The sequence below is a fragment of the Coenobita brevimanus genome, chromosome 98, assembly GCF_032717465.1.
Source record: "Coenobita brevimanus isolate Jiangsu-jjx chromosome 98, ASM3271746v2, whole genome shotgun sequence".
In the NCBI taxonomy this organism is placed as follows: Eukaryota; Metazoa; Arthropoda; class Malacostraca; order Decapoda; family Coenobitidae; genus Coenobita; species Coenobita brevimanus.
This window is the reverse complement of record NC_137051.1, coordinates 26,574,750-26,591,935: the sequence shown is the minus strand read 5'-3', so window position 1 is coordinate 26,591,935 and position 17,186 is coordinate 26,574,750. Positions and strand designations below refer to the sequence as shown.

The following is a 17,186-nucleotide window of genomic DNA, read 5'->3' as shown; positions in this document are numbered from 1 at the left end:
TGGTCTTTGGAAGAAAGCAAACATTGTTCCCCTATTGAAGGTAGGGAATAGACAGAATCCACTCAACTACCGACCTGTATCACTAACCAGTGTTGTAAGTAAGATACTAGAAAAGCTGATAAGAAAAGTTTGGGTAAATCATCTAGAACAACACGGTGTGATAACAGAAATGCAGTTCAGTTTTAAAAAGAGAAAATCATTTGTTACTAATCTATTAAGCTACTATGATAAAGTTACAGAAGCATTACAGAAAAGAGAAGGATGGGTGGACAGTATCTGTTTAGATTTCAGGAAAGCATTTGACAGTTCCTCACCCAAGACATATATGGAAACTGTACCATCAAGGAGGTATCCAAGGCAATCTGTACTGCTGGATGCAAGATTTTCTTAGAAAAAGGGAAATGAGAACAGTACTAGGTGGAAATTACTTATCATGGAGGGAAGTGACTTGCGGAGTTCCACAGGGCTCAGTGCTGGCACCAGTTATGGTTTTAGTACAAATGAATGACATAGTGAGACTGGAAATGGAAGCTATCTAAATATGTTTGCGGATGATTCAAAAGTACAGAGGAAAATTACTAACAGATTCATGCAAAGAGCTACAAGAAGAATTAAATAAGCTTCATGAATGGAGTAATAAATGGCAAATGGAATTTTTAAGTGGGCAAGCATCATGTAATTAAGTTTGGTAAAAATGAAAAAAGACCAGAGTGGGATTATAAGTTGGGAAGATAAGTGGTGGCAACCATCATCCACTCACTTGATGTAGTGCTGCCTACTTCCATAGCCTTTATCATTCTTTTTCTGTGCCTGCCTTCCTCTCTTCCTATTCCTCCCATCTTTCCTGTCACTTCTTATTGCTTTTCTTTCCTTTACAGGTGGTTTTACATTGAGTGACAAGCCAAATGGTTTCCTGTAAGCCAAGAAACCATTTACAATGCTGGGTGGTAACCATATAACCAGACCATACATGCTCCCTACATGTCAGCAAGTGGGTTGGTGGAGGGTTAGTGCCCCTTCCTGTAAAACAAATAACTCAAAGTCAAATGGCCACCCCTTACGGGAGTATGGCGTCTGGCAATAGATAGTTAGATAGATAGAAGATCAACCCTACACAGATCAGAAAGTGAGAAGGACCTAGGAGTAATTATAAATAACTGACTATCTCCAGCTGACCACATCAGTGAGAAGGTATGTAACATTTATACATTGCATGCTAATATGAGAATAGCATTCACATATATAAATGAAGACATACTGAGAAAGATATCATTCATCAGACCAACCCTGGAGTATGCATCAGTAGTCTGGTATCCTCATCTCAAAAATCATATAGATATGATTGAAAAGTACAAAGGGCAGCTACAAGATGGGTACCAAGCTTAAGGGATCTAAGCTACAAAGAAAGACTAGAAAAAAATGAATCCACCAACACTACAGGAGAGAAGGAAAAGAGGAGACATGATTATGCTGTATAAATGCATCTGAGGGAAAGAGAAAATAGACATAAATGAATATATAACATGTGGGGAAGCATCAGCAAGAGAACACAGCAAAAACTACATAAAAAGAGAGGAAATAAAGACATAAGCAAATTCTGTTTCCCAAATAGGGCAGTTGATCAGTGGAATGCTCTACCGAATGAAGTAGTGTGTGCCAAAACTATTCATAAGGTTAACCCCTAAGATCCTAAATGGCCCTAGCAATTATAATAAAAAACTTATTTCAATTTTTCCCACTTCTTACTTGATATAACGCACTCCAAGACCACCCCAGCTTCGAGTTGAGAGAGAGGGAGGAGGGCTCCAGCCCACCAACAGAATGGGGGTGAGCCCACCCCTGCCATGTCCCTCCCTCTGCCTGCCCTCTCTTTTGATGCCTTATATGACATATCCCACTCTTTCTACCCTTCCTGCTGCCACTAGAGCATAAAGGTGAGGTTTGGCTATAGCAGTGACTCCCCTCCTGCCCCCACTCCCCCTTCACTTACCTTACCCTCCCTGGCTTGTCAGCCAAGAGGCGTATCCCTTAATACTTCCCCATCCTATTCGAATGTGCAGACAAAGGTGATATTTCCACGCTCGACACTCCCTCTGGAAGTTCCCCACCTTCATCCTTTCCTCAAGGTGTTACTCCCCTACACCCTCACATGATGCATCAAATGAGGATTCATTTCCCGACTTTATTGCACTTTATAAAACTAAAATAAGACTTTGTTTTTCTTGTAGCAATACTTAATGTATGTATAGTAATATGTGAGTATGTTATTAGCCAAGTGTATTGTATATTATTGGAAATTTACCATGCATTACAGTATTTTTCTGTGGGTTACGTCTCTATGCCACTGCTTTTTACACCTTTAGTGCTGTAATTATTTGTTTTCCTACGGTAAGTGAAACAATTTTGCACGTATAAAGCCGTGTTATACCATTATGTTAGTGATATATCATGATATTTATTATCATGTTTGTAGTATTGAGTTCATTGAGGAATGTATCATTTCAATTTCTTGCATTATTTTTTTTTTCTTTCTAGGAATTATGTTTTTTCAGGATATGATATTTTTCGTTCAGGTTTAGTTAGGTAGCGTTCGTTCATGTCTAGGAACATTATTCACATTGAGTATTGTGAGGTTTGACAGGTGAGTCACCGTAATGAGGCCATTTTCTGTGATGTACCACCTCTCGCCAGGCTGGGAAGGGTAACTATTATTTTCTCATGCCGTGCTGCTGTGTTAGAACAACTAGGTCAATCTGGACGAGACTTACATCTTCCGGTGTGTAAATTCTTGCTGTTCAAATATATGCCATAAATTTTGACATTTACAATACAGTCACCTCTCACATATCATGTGAGTATTGTTCATGGGAGGTCCCGCTTTATGAAAATTCCGCATTGTACAGCCATATCTTTACATGTTAAAGGGTTTCATGGTACCCAAGCTAGCCCCAACGTCACCTTTTGTGGCAGTTTTTTGGGATTTTTCCCAGGACATTTACCTACCTAAAAATGACTTCAGGACGCACAAACACTTGAGGATTCCTCACATTGAATTGAAGAGTTTGTGGGCTTCCTGGGGGAAGAGGGAGTGGGGTTCCAAGGCAGGGCAAGACTCCTACTGGTCCCTAGCATGGTTCTCTGGCCGTCCGGCTCCACAGAGTCCTTCATACATGTATAAAGTTGATTGGAACTCCTTCCCTCTCCCGTCAGTTGCAGTACATGACCAGGTATCTTTCCATCATAACAAGCACCAGGTCAGACGAATAGTTGACTCGTTGACATGGCACTTTTTGGCGATGGCAGAGTTACAGTCTCCTCTCTCCTTCCACTTGATCACGTCAAGCTTCTGCTCCTGGGTCAACTCTTCCGCTGGCTTGCTGAGTCATGGTAAGGCGGCACGGTTAGGCTGGGTCAGGTGGGGAAAAAAAAAAGAAGAAGAAGAAGAAGCAAAGTTAACACAGCACATGTGGAGGCAGAGAGTGGGCAGAGGGTTGACTGGAGTGGCCCAGGAATCAGGGTTGCCAACCCACATTTTCAAATGTCACCATGCTCATGCCTAAGAGTTGCTAAAATGTCACTAACCATTCCATCAAAAGTTGCTAATATTACTCCCCCTCCCCCCACCACATTTTTGTAATCAAGTTATAGCAATTTTTTCTACACAGTATTGCCAAAACAGGTCAATATTGACCCTTTTGCGTGTGCATATGTTTCATAAGTTTTCTGTTCCACGGCACATCGTCTTTTCTCCCCTCCTCCCCCCCACCCACATCGCGCTCCAAAAAAGTGTATTCTCGGCTTTTTTTCACCACCCAGACATATTTAGTTTGCCACAAAACCCACGTATTCCTATTCATCGATGTTTGTTCTACACAATAAAGAAAAAAAAATACTATACGTTAGGGCAGTGTGAAGAGACATTCGGAAACATACATCTCACTTCCCAACATCATAAGTCGAATGTTTACTAATCAATCTCTACATGTTATACCATCACTGGAAAGAGAATTTTACTAGCTTTCGAATGGGGGGGAGTCTCAGTTTGATACTAGGTATGGTGTTCGAGTAATAAGCGAAAAAGTAAAACCCATTTCTGACAGACAACAGATTTTTTTTTTCGGGGAGCTTTAGCGGAAAACTTTTCTCGGCAGTGTTGGGTTTTTATTTTATCATCCTACGCAGAATTTCATTGGCTTTCATTTGAGACCACAACGGTGATCCTAAGCCTCAGAGTTTTCTAGAAAAATGCAAAAAACTATGATGTACCCATGCTGTGTCATGACTTTAGGGCGGTTTCCTGCCTCCCTCGAAGCTACTGCACGTATTTAACCAATTCCTTGTACGCTACGTATGCACACTATATTCACATGATCCACTGTCACTATTTTTATAGTTGAATACTCACATTTGGTGCAGGGTAGAGGCAGTGTAGTTGATTAGAAACAGTAGCACAATCTTTGATGGGCCAGCAGCTGATAAGGACCAGGAATGCTTCACAGACACCCAAATTTCCTATTGCAAACACCAAATCTAATCACAACAGTGCCCCAAAACTATACATAAGCACTAATGGTATAGTGAAATATGTTGCATGGCCGGGACGGGGGTAAGAATGGAAATTTAAAGGGACTGAACCGCACAGTACCTTCCCAACTCACATCTCATTTGGTACTGAATATCCTGTCCGCTTTCTTGCTGGTTTCGGGACCCACAGTTGCCAGCTCATTACTTTTGACGAGCAGTGGGCAAGGTATGACGCCTCCGAAAATGACGCAAATCTGCCGAAAACTTATTATCTGGTGAAGTTTTTTCGCTTTAATGATGCCAAAAGCGTCAATGCGTATTTTCGCAGCCAGACCCTAATAACGACTAATGCATCATTGTGTACAAAGGGATTAATCAATAGGTCAAACATGGCCAGAGTACCCTCCACTTTTTTTTTTTTTTTTTTTTTTTTTTTTTTTTTTTTGCCAAGTACTTAAATGGGAGAACTGTATGTCACACTATACTAAAAGGCTCTACTGTTTTCTTATGTTTGTTTCTGTTTCTCAAGGTCACACCTTTTTGCAAAGTACACTTGCAGATTTTACAAAATCCATTTTTATCATCTCCAGAGACCTTGAGAAGCCAGTTTTTGTACTTTTCATCTTTTAGCCTCGTCTTTCTAAATTTCTGCAGATATTGTGACTTGCCTATTTTTAACTAAATCCAAGCACTTTTTTCTGGGCACGTAGTAGACTTGTGACTGAGTGTGTCATGTGCACTGTGTAGGTCTATTATGTACTGGAGTTTCGTGAAGACATGTCCTGTATGGATGCTGGTGCCACTTCTTAACCCGCCCCATCCCGACTGATTTTCCACCACTGACTCGCCCCAATCCTGACCAATTTTGGAAAAAAAAAAATTTTTGGCTCAAACCTCCGCTTTTGGTGAGAAACATCAAAAATTCATAGAGAAATCGCTCACCTCATTCATTCATTGCCAGACGCCATGTATCCCAAACGGGGTGACCAAGGGCTTAGAGTTAATTGTTTTACAGGGAGGGGCACTAATCCTCCACCAACCCCACTTGACACGTAGGGAGAACGTTATGCCAACAGCATCTGGTGTTCCCAGGCGGTCACCCATCCAAGTACTAACCAGACCCAACGTTGCTTTTAAAATACTCGATACAGCTAGCAGTACTCCTTACCTTACTGGGGTTTCTATCAGGCTGGCTCCAAAGAAAACTAGTTCTATGGGAGGGTAACTATTCCACACCACTCATAAACTATATTTATTTATTTATTTGGTACGAATTTATATGTAGTACGAGAGTATATTGGTTTTCACACAGTAATATAGGCAATATGAGCATTATTTCACTCACTAACACATCAACATACCTGACCTTTTTTGCCGACGTTACCTGATCATCATATCTGACTGTTTCTTCCTCTAATGCTACGTAAACTTTGTTCTCCACATTGTCATCGATTGGGGAATCACTCTGGCCCTGAATGCCTTTATTGGCAGGTCACTGATAACAGGTGAATTGCTGAGACAGTGGCATGTGGGGGGGGGGGAGGTCATGCAGGGTAAGGCATTGTCCCTGCCTGGCATCTTTAGAGGAAGGTGTCCCATGTATACATACCAAAAATCACGGGCGAAAATTGAAAATTGTGCAAATTATGAACCTTTGCAATTGCACAATGTACTGCTACGTCGATGGGGCTCGCTGTGACAAAACTTGGCAACTTACCCATACGTCGACGGGACGCCTTGGGTTAAATAAAGTTAAACAGCTTATTTCTGTTATATTATGCTCATCACAGATCAGGAACAGAAAATTGGTTGGCATTTTTTCTTTCTAATTCATACCAGATGTACTTTGCACTATGTTAAGTACCAAATCTCATACATGTATTTTAGTACCTAGCAAAATTGTCATAACCAGTGGCTTGGTTTGGGCAAACCACCAAGAGGGAGGGAGGATCAGGGTATATGTCACGGGCAGATGCAATGCTCGCTATGACTAAATCCCCCCCCAATGCCTACATATACCATAATTTTTGGCCTCGGGTCGCATTTTCACTATTGTAGCAGCGTAGCATGTTCTTTTAACCCCTAACCCACGGGCCGTCACTTTCGCGTCACTTTTGTGATTCAGGGATTATTTTAAATCTCCCGGGCTTTCAAGTGTGGTCTTGTATCATCTATCTGTACTGCCAGTGTGTAGCTATATGCAGCTCTGCTAATACTGCTAGTACTTGCATCCACTGTTACCAATTTAGCCATTTTTCTGTTTGCCTTGCCTCCCCACCTAGCTACAGCCTGGGTGCTCAACGCAACTCCAGGCCAGTTTTTTCCATTCACTTTTCCTATTGAAATGTACCCTATGCCCTATTCTAATACTAGAAAATATATGAAAAAAGGGAAAAAGCTAACTGATACTACCATTGGCCATAAAGTAGCTAATTTATCACCTGGCAACACCCCATGTGCACTTGGTAGCTAATTACACGTTGAAATGTCCCTTATGACTATTCTCATACTATCTATCCATCTATTGCCAGACACCATAATTCCGCAAAGGGTGGCCACTTGACACCGAGTTAGTTGTTTGACAGGGAGGGGCACCAACCCTCCACCAACCCACTTGTTGACACGTATGGAGCACGTATGGTTTGGTTATATGGTTACCACCCAGCATTGTAAATGGTTTCTTGGCTTACAGGAAACCATTTGACTTGTCACTCAATGTAAAGCCACCTGTAAAGGAAAGAAAAGGAATAAGAAGTGACAGGAAAGATAGGAGAAATAGGAAGAGAGGAGGGCAGGCACAGAAAATGAATGATAAAAGCTAAGGAAGTAGGCAGCACTACATCAAGTGAGTGGATGATGGTCTCCACCACCTACCACAAAGAAAAACATATAAAACAAAAAGGGAAAAGGCTAAGTGATACTTCCATTGACCTGGAAGTAGCTAATTTATCGTGTATTTAGAACGCTCCTATCCCCGAGGGAGGGGCACGGTGCGGTCCAGCCATCCCTGCAGGTAAGGGGTTAAGAATTGGGCAATTTCTCCATTCGCGTAATATTTGTTAAAATTGTGTTTTGATCATTTCTTGGATACTTTATTTAAAAAAAAAAAAAAAAAAAAAAAAAAAAAAAAAGGCCATGCTATGACTTTCTGATTATGTGACAAGTCCATCCATCCATTGCCAGACACCATGTATCCCAAACGGGGTGGCCAAGGGCTTAGAGTTAATTGTTTTACAGGGAGGGGCACTAATCCTCCACCAACCCCACTTGACACGTAGGTGATTGTTAAAAAAAAAAAAAAAGGGGGGGGGGGGTGAGCAAATTATGGACTTTAGGGGTTAAGGATGTGTATGATAAAAATGGTTTAATACATGGGACAGTACAAGCTTGACTCATTCCTGCAAAGATACAGTTAGGTAAGACACACACACACACACACACACACACACACACACACACACACACACACACACACTACAGGAAAGAAAAGGATGGGTGGACAATATCTATCTAGATTTCAAGAAAGCATTTGACGGAGTACCACACCAAAGACTTGTATGGAAACTGTACCATCAAGGAGGAATCCAAAGCAACCTGTACTGTTGGATGCAAGATTTTCTCAGAAAAAGGGAAGTGAGAACAGTACTAAGGGAAAATTACTCATCATGGAGGGAAGTGACTAGTGGATTTCCACAGGGCTCAGTGCTGGCACCAATTATGTTTTTAGTGTATATAAATGGCATAGATAGTAACACTGGAAATGACAGCTATCTAATATGTTTGTGGCTGATACAAAAATCCATCCATCCATCCATTGCCGGACGCCATGTATCCCAAATGGGGTGGCCAAGGGCTTAGAGTTAATTGTTTTACAGGGAGGGGCACTAATCCTCCACCAACCCCACTTGACATAGGGATGCCAACAGCATCTGGTGTTCCCAGGCGGTCACCCATCCAAGTACTAACCAGACCCAACGTTGCTTAACTTCGCTGATCGGATGGGAAGCGGTGTACTCAACGTGGCATGCCGAATTACTAACACAGACTCTTTTAGAGAGTTACAAGAAGAATTAAATAAACTTCATGAATGGAGCGATAAATGGCAAATGGAATTCAATGTGGACAAGTGTCGTGTCTTGTAATTAAGTTTGGTAAAAGTGGAAAAAGACCAGATTGGGACTATAATTTAGGAAGTAAAACCCTACACATATCAGAAAGAGAGAAGGACCTAGGAGTGATTATCAGTAACAGACTATTTCCAGATGAGCAGATCAGTGAGATGGTACGGAACATTTATAAACTGCTTGCTAATATGAGAATAGCATTCACATGCAAAAATCAAGATATGCTGAGAAACATAACATCATTCATCAGACCAACCCTGGCGTATGCATCAGTAGTGTGGAATCCTCACCTGTACAAGATGGGTACCAATCTTAAGGGATCTAAGCTATAAAGAAAGACTAGAAAAATTGAATCTGCCAACACTATAGGAGAGAAGGAAAAGAGGAGACATGTTTATGCTATTTAAATTTGTCTCAGGGAAAGAGAAAATAGACATAAATGAGTATATAACCTGTGGGGAAGCATCAACAAGAGGGCACTGCAAAAACTGCATAAAGAGAGAGATGATAAAGATGTTAGGAAATTCAGTTTCCCTAATAGGGCAGCTGATCAGTGGTATGCACTACCAAATGAAATAGTGTGTGCCAAAACACTTCATAAGCTTGAGGATATGTATGATGAAAGTGATTTAATACATGGGCCAGTACGAGCTTGACTCATTCCTGTTAAGATACAGTTAGGCTGGAACAGTTACCTAAGAACACACACACACACACACACACACACACACACACACACACACACACACACACACACACACACACACACACACACACACACACACACACACACACACTCTCCAAGATGGTCCCCAGTCTGGTAGATCTCTCTACAGAGAGAGGCTGGAAAAGCTGGATTTGCCTTCCTTAGAGGAAAGGAGAGAGAGGGGCAACATGATTGCAGTGTTCAGGACCATGATGGGAGTAGATAAAATTGACAGAGAAGATCTGTTTGTATGGGATAAGAGAGTAACTAGAGGACACAAAATGAAACTGAAGAAGCCAAGCTGCTTGAAGGATATCGAGAAATATAGTTATCCTTATAGATGCATGGACCTGTGGAATAGCCTGAACAAAGAGATCGTCCAGTCTAAAAACTTAAATGAGTTAAAGCAAAATTTGACGTATTAAGAAACAGATACGGGACCCCACGAGCGTAGCTCATTTCCTGTACATCACAATTAGGTACACACACACACGTATCTTTGGCTTGCATTGTCACTCAATTCTAGCACTGCCATGCCACTAGAAGTCTGGGTATTACTACAAGTACTGTAAATATTACTACTACTACTACTACTGCTACTACCACCACCACTGCTAGTCAGTGGTGGACATTAACGCATTAACCGATAATCCATTAAAAACGGTGCTAATTTTTTTGTTGACGCATTAATCCATTTTTTTTTTAAGTTAACGGATTATTGTTAACTTCCATTATAATTTCTGTTGATTTCCATTAATCCATTATTTATTTTCTGTTACAGGTCACTTTAGGTCAGAAACATTTTTAATCGTCATTTAAATTGTCAAATCGATAGTCATAGTGACTCTAAGCCAACAGAACTTTGGACTGTGGAGTGATCATAGACTGACAGTGATGGTGTCTCAATCAAGTTCTGTACATCGCAAGAGTCTATCTCCTTGTTTCAGTTGTCTGTGAGACTGAAGTCGGCCAGGTCTGACTGGACAGTCAGGAAACTTTTGTGGCTAGTGAGGGTGATGTCGGCAAGGCCGAGGTGGATAATTACTCTGAGCTGCTTGAGAACCCCGGGCTGCATCTTGACAAGTTTGTTTCCTACAGGAAAACAGAGGGCAACAATTATATTTTTCAATGTAAGGTCTGCCTGCCCAAGCAGCATTAGGTCAGGGCTCACAAGAGCAGCAACAACAATAAGAGTCATTTCTTGTATTTTAAAAATATTTTGGGGTATAAAACTTTTCTAGCTTTTTAAGAGTGTTTTTTGTAAAGGAAAACCAAGTTTCATATGTAAGAAACAAAAATTAACAAGTAGCAGATTAGCGGACTATCAGATTAGAGAGTTGCCAAGTTAACATTTAAAAAAACTAGCGGATTAACGGATTAACTGTTAATTTCCGTTCATTTAACGGCGGAATTAGCGGATTAACTTTAACAGAGCTACTTGATGGATTAATGGATTAACAGTTAATGAAGCTAACGTTTTTCAGTAACTTGCCCACCACTGCTACTACTACTGCTACTACTACTGCTACTACTACTGTTACTACTGCTGCTACTACTACTACTACTACTACTACTACTGCTACTACTGCTACTACCACACTCAGTCCTCGTAAATTGTGTGTTTATAATTCACGGATTCGTAAATCACGGCTAAGTGGCTGTCAGACTGCTGGCACCCTTAAATTGCTGTTGTCACGAAAATCACGGACCTAGGCACCGAAGTGGGCCTTTTCCGAGGAGAATCGTTAACCATGGCATTCAGTTTGAAAATCGCGACCCAACAACCAATCACCACCTGTTCCTGGTGGCAAGTGTGCATACTAATGCCGGCACGTTGTTGTTGTTCTTCCCGCCAGTCCGCACACTACAGACCATCGCCGTGGAGTACGAGAGCTACCTGCCTTTTTTTGTGCACCTTCCCGCTCGCCTCCTACCTTCCATGGCCCCTCCTGAACCCCCGATGAAGCTCTCTATGCAGTATGGCATCAAGAAGCAGCCGCCGTTGTCGTACAATCAACGTTTGGACTCATTTGTCGTGTTGAGAAGAGAGCACCCCCACCTCATGCTGAAAGGTTCTAAGTTCTTCCCAACACCACCCCACTCCATTCACTTAAGCAATATCGTCATATGATTAAGGTGAGATCCCTTAACATTGCTTATTTCTATTAAATACATGCACTGAATATTCCTAAATTTGTATGTTTGTGTTTGATGGTGCATAGATAGGTGTAGGTAGGGTGCTTTGGGGGGTGGTTGGCCAAAGTCCAGACCCAAATTCATTTTTCACATAAGAGTTATTATTTATAAACCACAGAATTTGTAAATTGCGGCAGTGGTCCAGACCCAAATTGCCGCGATTTACGAGGATTGAGTTTACTACTACTACTACTAGTACCACCACCACCACTACTATTACTGCTACCATGACAATTGCTACTACTACTACTACTACTACTACTATTACTGCTACAATTATTACTACCACCACCACTGCCACCACCAATACCAATACTGCTACTACATAAAACCTAAATAATAATATTGTGAACAAAATAGTTATCTTTTTACTATCCATAATCTACAATATTTTCCTCTATAACGGAATTTTTTTCCTGTGATTTGTACTTTTTTATCATAAATATGTACACACACAAAAACTTTCAGTAAAAAAAATGGCACTTATTTCATCATGAAACAAACTTTCTGCTTCCATTATTCTCATAAATATACACAAAGCGTTGGTGCGAGGCTTGCCCTGCGGCGCTTCCTCCTCCCTTTCTCCACTCCCTACCACCTCTTGCCTATCTCCTCTCCCTGCCACCTCTTCCATCTCCTCGTCTGTGCCAAAATTCCCTTCTCCAGGATCATCAATATCCTCTGAACCATTCCCATCATTGGAAATAGCAGATGAACATACAGGGGGAAATGATGGATGCACAGTGAAGGACTCATGTGATCCACCCTCCTTATCCAGCGCATAAATATCGACACTCATCATGGCGGTCGCTTTCCTCAGGGGAAGAGTCACATTCCCCACTTACAATTGGCGATAGTGTCACCTAGAGTTCTCTCCATATTGCACTATCACTAAGGCCATTTCATTTCTGGGCTTTGGACTTTATTGGAGTTGACATTGGTGACTGCAGATGCTCAGCCAAGGATCCGTACACAGGGGAAACTTTTTACGTAGGTCTATTCATTATGGAGGTATGCAGGTAACTGGAACGCGACTTGGATGCATGCAGGAGAGTTGCCAATGGCTGCATGTGGTGGAAATAACCCGTGGAATATTCAAACCATGCCACGAGACACTAGATCGTGTACACATGCCACCTGGACGTCCCCAGGCCATCATGTATACATGACACCTGGATGCCATGAGTTAATAATGACAGCAAAGTACTTACCAGCTAACAGAAAGTTTGCAGTAATTGAAACACCTAAAAGTATTATGCTTCAGACAGAAAGAGGTCTCACACAATCCTCATTAACTTACTACTTATGAGAGGTTGAAAGTAAGTCATGGAAGGAAGGGATTGTATTGGTAATGAATGATGATGGGTGGAATATTTCAAAACTGTTCTATACGCATGCTGCTGTGTTGCTTACAAAAGAGCTTGATAGTTAGATGCCGAGTTTTGTGAATGTCTGTGAGGGTTGGTCATTGAAAAATTTGGACAACAAAGAAGTGATGGTTGTTGAGAGAAAAGGTGACTCATTGTGTTGTGATGGTGAATGGAGAGAGACTTCCTGGGTGAGATAGTTTAAGTACCTTAATGCGGTGTTGGAGAAGAGCAGTAAATGGGCAGAGGAAGTAGAAATTAAGTTTATCATAGGGAAGGAAAGCGGCTGGTGTTCTGGAGGCCTTGATACATAATAGTGATCTGAGTGTGACAGCTGCAAGAGGCATGCGTGACAGAGTTTTAGTTCCCTCATGAGTATGTGGCTGTGAGACTTTGGTGTGGCATAAAAATGAAAAGTCAAAAGTAATAACAATGGAATTGGAGTTGTTGAGGATGACTGTGTGGAGTGCAGAGAGTGATAGTACTGTAAATTGGCAAGCAAAAGCTGATCAATATCGGTATCGGAAGGGAAAAATTTTCCAATAATCAGAATCATATCTGAAATGGCTGAGCAACAATAGAAAATACAGTATATGAATGTTTATTTTACCTAACTCTAGCACTTGTTTCTCTATCATTTTAGGTGTAAACTAATTCTGTAATGATTATATTTCAGAAATATGGTCATATCCCACACTTTGTGGTCTGTCTATCTATCTGTCTATTGCCAGACGCCTCAATCCCGTTTGGGGTGGCCACAAACAAATCGCCTCCAAGTCGCCCTGTCCCCCGCCATTTCACTGCCCTGCTCCCAACTCACACACCCCTCTCTCATATACCTCTCCACCCCATCCCTCCATCTCATCCTCGGCCTCCCCCTCCCTCTTCCCCCCTCCACCTCACTCACATACACTCTCTTCGTCAGTCTTTCACTCTCCATCCTCTCCACATGGCCAAACCACCTCAGTGTGTTCCTCATAACGCTTCCTGTCACATCCACATCCACACCACAACGCTCCTTTATATCCTCATTCGTCAGCCTGTCTCTCCACGTGACTCCACAGGCCCCTCTTAAATAACTCATTTCCACTGCTCTCACTCTTGACTTGTGTCCTTCCAACAATGTCCAAGCTTCACTTCCGTACGTTAGAGTTGGTATCATAATACTGTCATGTAGTAACTTTTTCACTTCCATGCTCACTTCCCTGTTTCTTATCACTGCTTTCAAAGAACCAGCAACCTTTCTTCCCTGCTGTACCCTTTCAAGCACTTCACCCTTCAAACCTCCATCCTTACTCATCACACTACCTAAGTACTTAAACGTACTCACATTTTCCATTTCCTCACCATCCAACCTCGCTGTACATTCACTAACTTCACCTCTCTCAAAGACCATCACTTTACTCTTCCCAACATTCACCTTTAGATTCCATTTCTTACACACACTCTCAAACTCATCCACCAAGCCTTGCAGCTCCCCTTCGTCTTCACTCAACAACACAGTATCATCTGCAAACAACAGTACAGGGAGTTTCCAAACACTATCCTCTCTCACCAGGGCCACTCCAACATCCACTACCCTACCTTTTATTACCCCATCCATGTACAGATTGAACAACCATGGAGACATGACACATCCCTGTTTCAAACCAACTTTCAAAGAGAAAAATTCACTTAGTTCACCATCTACACGCACTGCAGCCTTCGCACCATTGTACATACTCTTCACAGCATTCAACAACTTCCCATCTACTCCATATATTCTTAACACTTTCCACAATCCTTGTCTATCCACCCTGTCATATGCTTTCTCCAAATCCATGAAAGCCGCATACAACTTCTTTCCCTTCTCTAGAAACTTTTCCACTAAAGATCTAAGAATGAATATCTGATCTACACAACCTCTTCCCTTCCTAAAGCCTCCCTGTTCTTCTCCAACTAATTTCTCTGTTCTTTCTCTAACTCTGTGTATAAGTATCCTACCATACACTTTTCCTATTATACTAAGAAGACAAATGCCCCTATGATTACCACACACTTCTTTTTCCCCTTTTCCTTTGTACAAGGGAATAATTATACCTGACTTCCAATCCTCCGGGACTCTACCTTCCTCCCAGGCCAATCTGCACATCTTCCACATCCATTCTACTACTATCTCTCCCCCATGCTTCAGCATTTCACCACACACTCCATCAATTCCTGGGGCTTTCCCTGATTTAACTTTCTTCATTGCTTCCACAACTTGTATCCTACTGATTTCTTCCTGTCTTCTCACCTCCCTCCTTCTCCCAGCCATTCCCCAGCCACTTATACTCACATTACTTCCATCCTCTACGTTCAACAATTCCTTAAAGTGTTCTCTCCATCTGCTCACTTTTTCTCCCTTCTCCACTAGTAATCTACCATTTTTATCTTTCACTCCCCTGCTAACTTCACTTCCACCCTGTCTTACTCTTTTCACTTCTCTCCAGAACATTTTCTTACAGTCCCTCCACTTTACACTCAAATTCCTTCCAAATTCCTCATCCACTCTCTTCTTACTCTCTCTTACTAATCTTTTCACCTCTTTCTTTCCACATATAACTCTCTCTTCCGCCTCTCAACTTCTTCAACGCCCCTATTTCTCATCCATTCATTTTATGCTTTCTTCTTTTGTGCCACAGCCTGTTTCACCTCTTCAGTCCACCATGCTGTTCCTTGCACCCCCCTCCGTCTTCTCTTCCTTCCACACACCACATCACATGCTGCACATATTTCTTCTGTAAATATCTTACACACACTTTTCACGTCTCCTATCTGCTCCAGTTCATATTTGCCCAATCGTTCCTCCACTTCTCTCTTATACTCTGCCTTTTTCTCATCCTCTTGTAACCTTTCCACTCTCCTCGCAACTACTCCTTCCTCTTGTCTTTCCCTTCTATTCCTCCATCTTACTTGCATTCTAATTCTGGCCACCACCAAGTAGTGGTCAGAAAGTCCACTACCCCAGCCTCTATACACTCTTGCATCCTTTACACATCTTCGCATCCTTTCATCCACACACACATAATCAATCTGTCTTAAATGAAAAATGTTTGAACTAAAACATGCGAAATATTTAAACCATAATATTATATCACCATTGTTAGAATGAAGTTTGACACAAATGCTTCGACAGCAGTCTTCCATGAAGGAGATGTGGCAAAGTGATATGAACTTGAGACACACACACACACACACACACACACACACACACACACACACACACACACACACACACACACACACACACACACACACACACACACACACACACACACACACTGGCAGTGTGCCATCAGTGGTAGAATTTAAGCTTAATGTTTACTTTTGATGGTGCAATAGCTTTGAGCAGAAATATATTTCTTTTCCTTTTTTTTTTTTTTTTTTTTTTTTTTTAGTAAAATGTACACAAATAATATACCTAACTGTATTATTAAGGAATTTAGTGCCAGATTTGGTCGTTATTTGCAAATCTAATTTCGTTTAGCTAACATGAGCAAAATGTTGGTACTTAAAAAAATTTATTAATACTTTAACCCCTTTGTACCCAGGATGTCCGTGTGCATATCTATGCTGCTTCCATTGAGTGTCCCACAATGTACACCTGTACGTCCTATTATATAAATGTTTTCTCTGTGATTTTCACTCGGTGGTACAGTGGTGTGGGAGTGTTTTCAGAGTGTGGTATAGGCCACTGAAGCTCAGAGATCTCCGTTTATTAACCACATTAACCAGTCATGGAAAAGAGGTGGAGATCCCCAGCCACATCAGTTTCCTCAGCCAGTAATATCACATTTTTTCAGCTTGTGCCTAGCACTCATGGAAGTAAGACAAGGCGACTTTGTTCTCTCCTTCATTGGCCATTGTTTTGTGCCTGTTGATGGCAATTATATGGAAGCTACATCGCCATGGCAGAGTCTAGTGGGGAGAGTTCAGATGATCTGTACGTGCCAGGTCATTCAGGTAGCAGTGGTACATCTGACACTGATTTGTCTGAGTAATAGTGAGGTATTGGATGATGCAAAGCCTGAAGAGGAGGAAGGGTGGCAGCTGGTGGTGGACTTTTTCTCGGATGAGAGGCCTGATGACGTGCCACCGTTCAGTAATACCAGTGCTGGGCTTCTTTAAGTTATTTATTTTTTATAATGAACTAATGTCTAAAATATGTGCATGGATCAATGAGAGAGCTGACTGATATTGGTGGGAAAATCCAGGAAAATCTAAAGTGCATGGACTCAAGTGGTGACC

General features: G+C 41.6%; 1 protein-coding gene and 1 pseudogene across 1 annotated transcript in view; one reads left to right on the top strand and one right to left on the bottom strand.

Annotated features, from left to right (window-relative positions):
• The window catches only part of LOC145414104 (uncharacterized), a 255,196-nt gene that overhangs the window by 83,638 nt on the left and 154,372 nt on the right, over nucleotides 1–17,186 (top strand). The gene's annotated exons all lie outside the window — the stretch shown is intronic.
• On the bottom strand, nucleotides 8,442–8,560 carry LOC145414345 (5S ribosomal RNA; annotated as a pseudogene).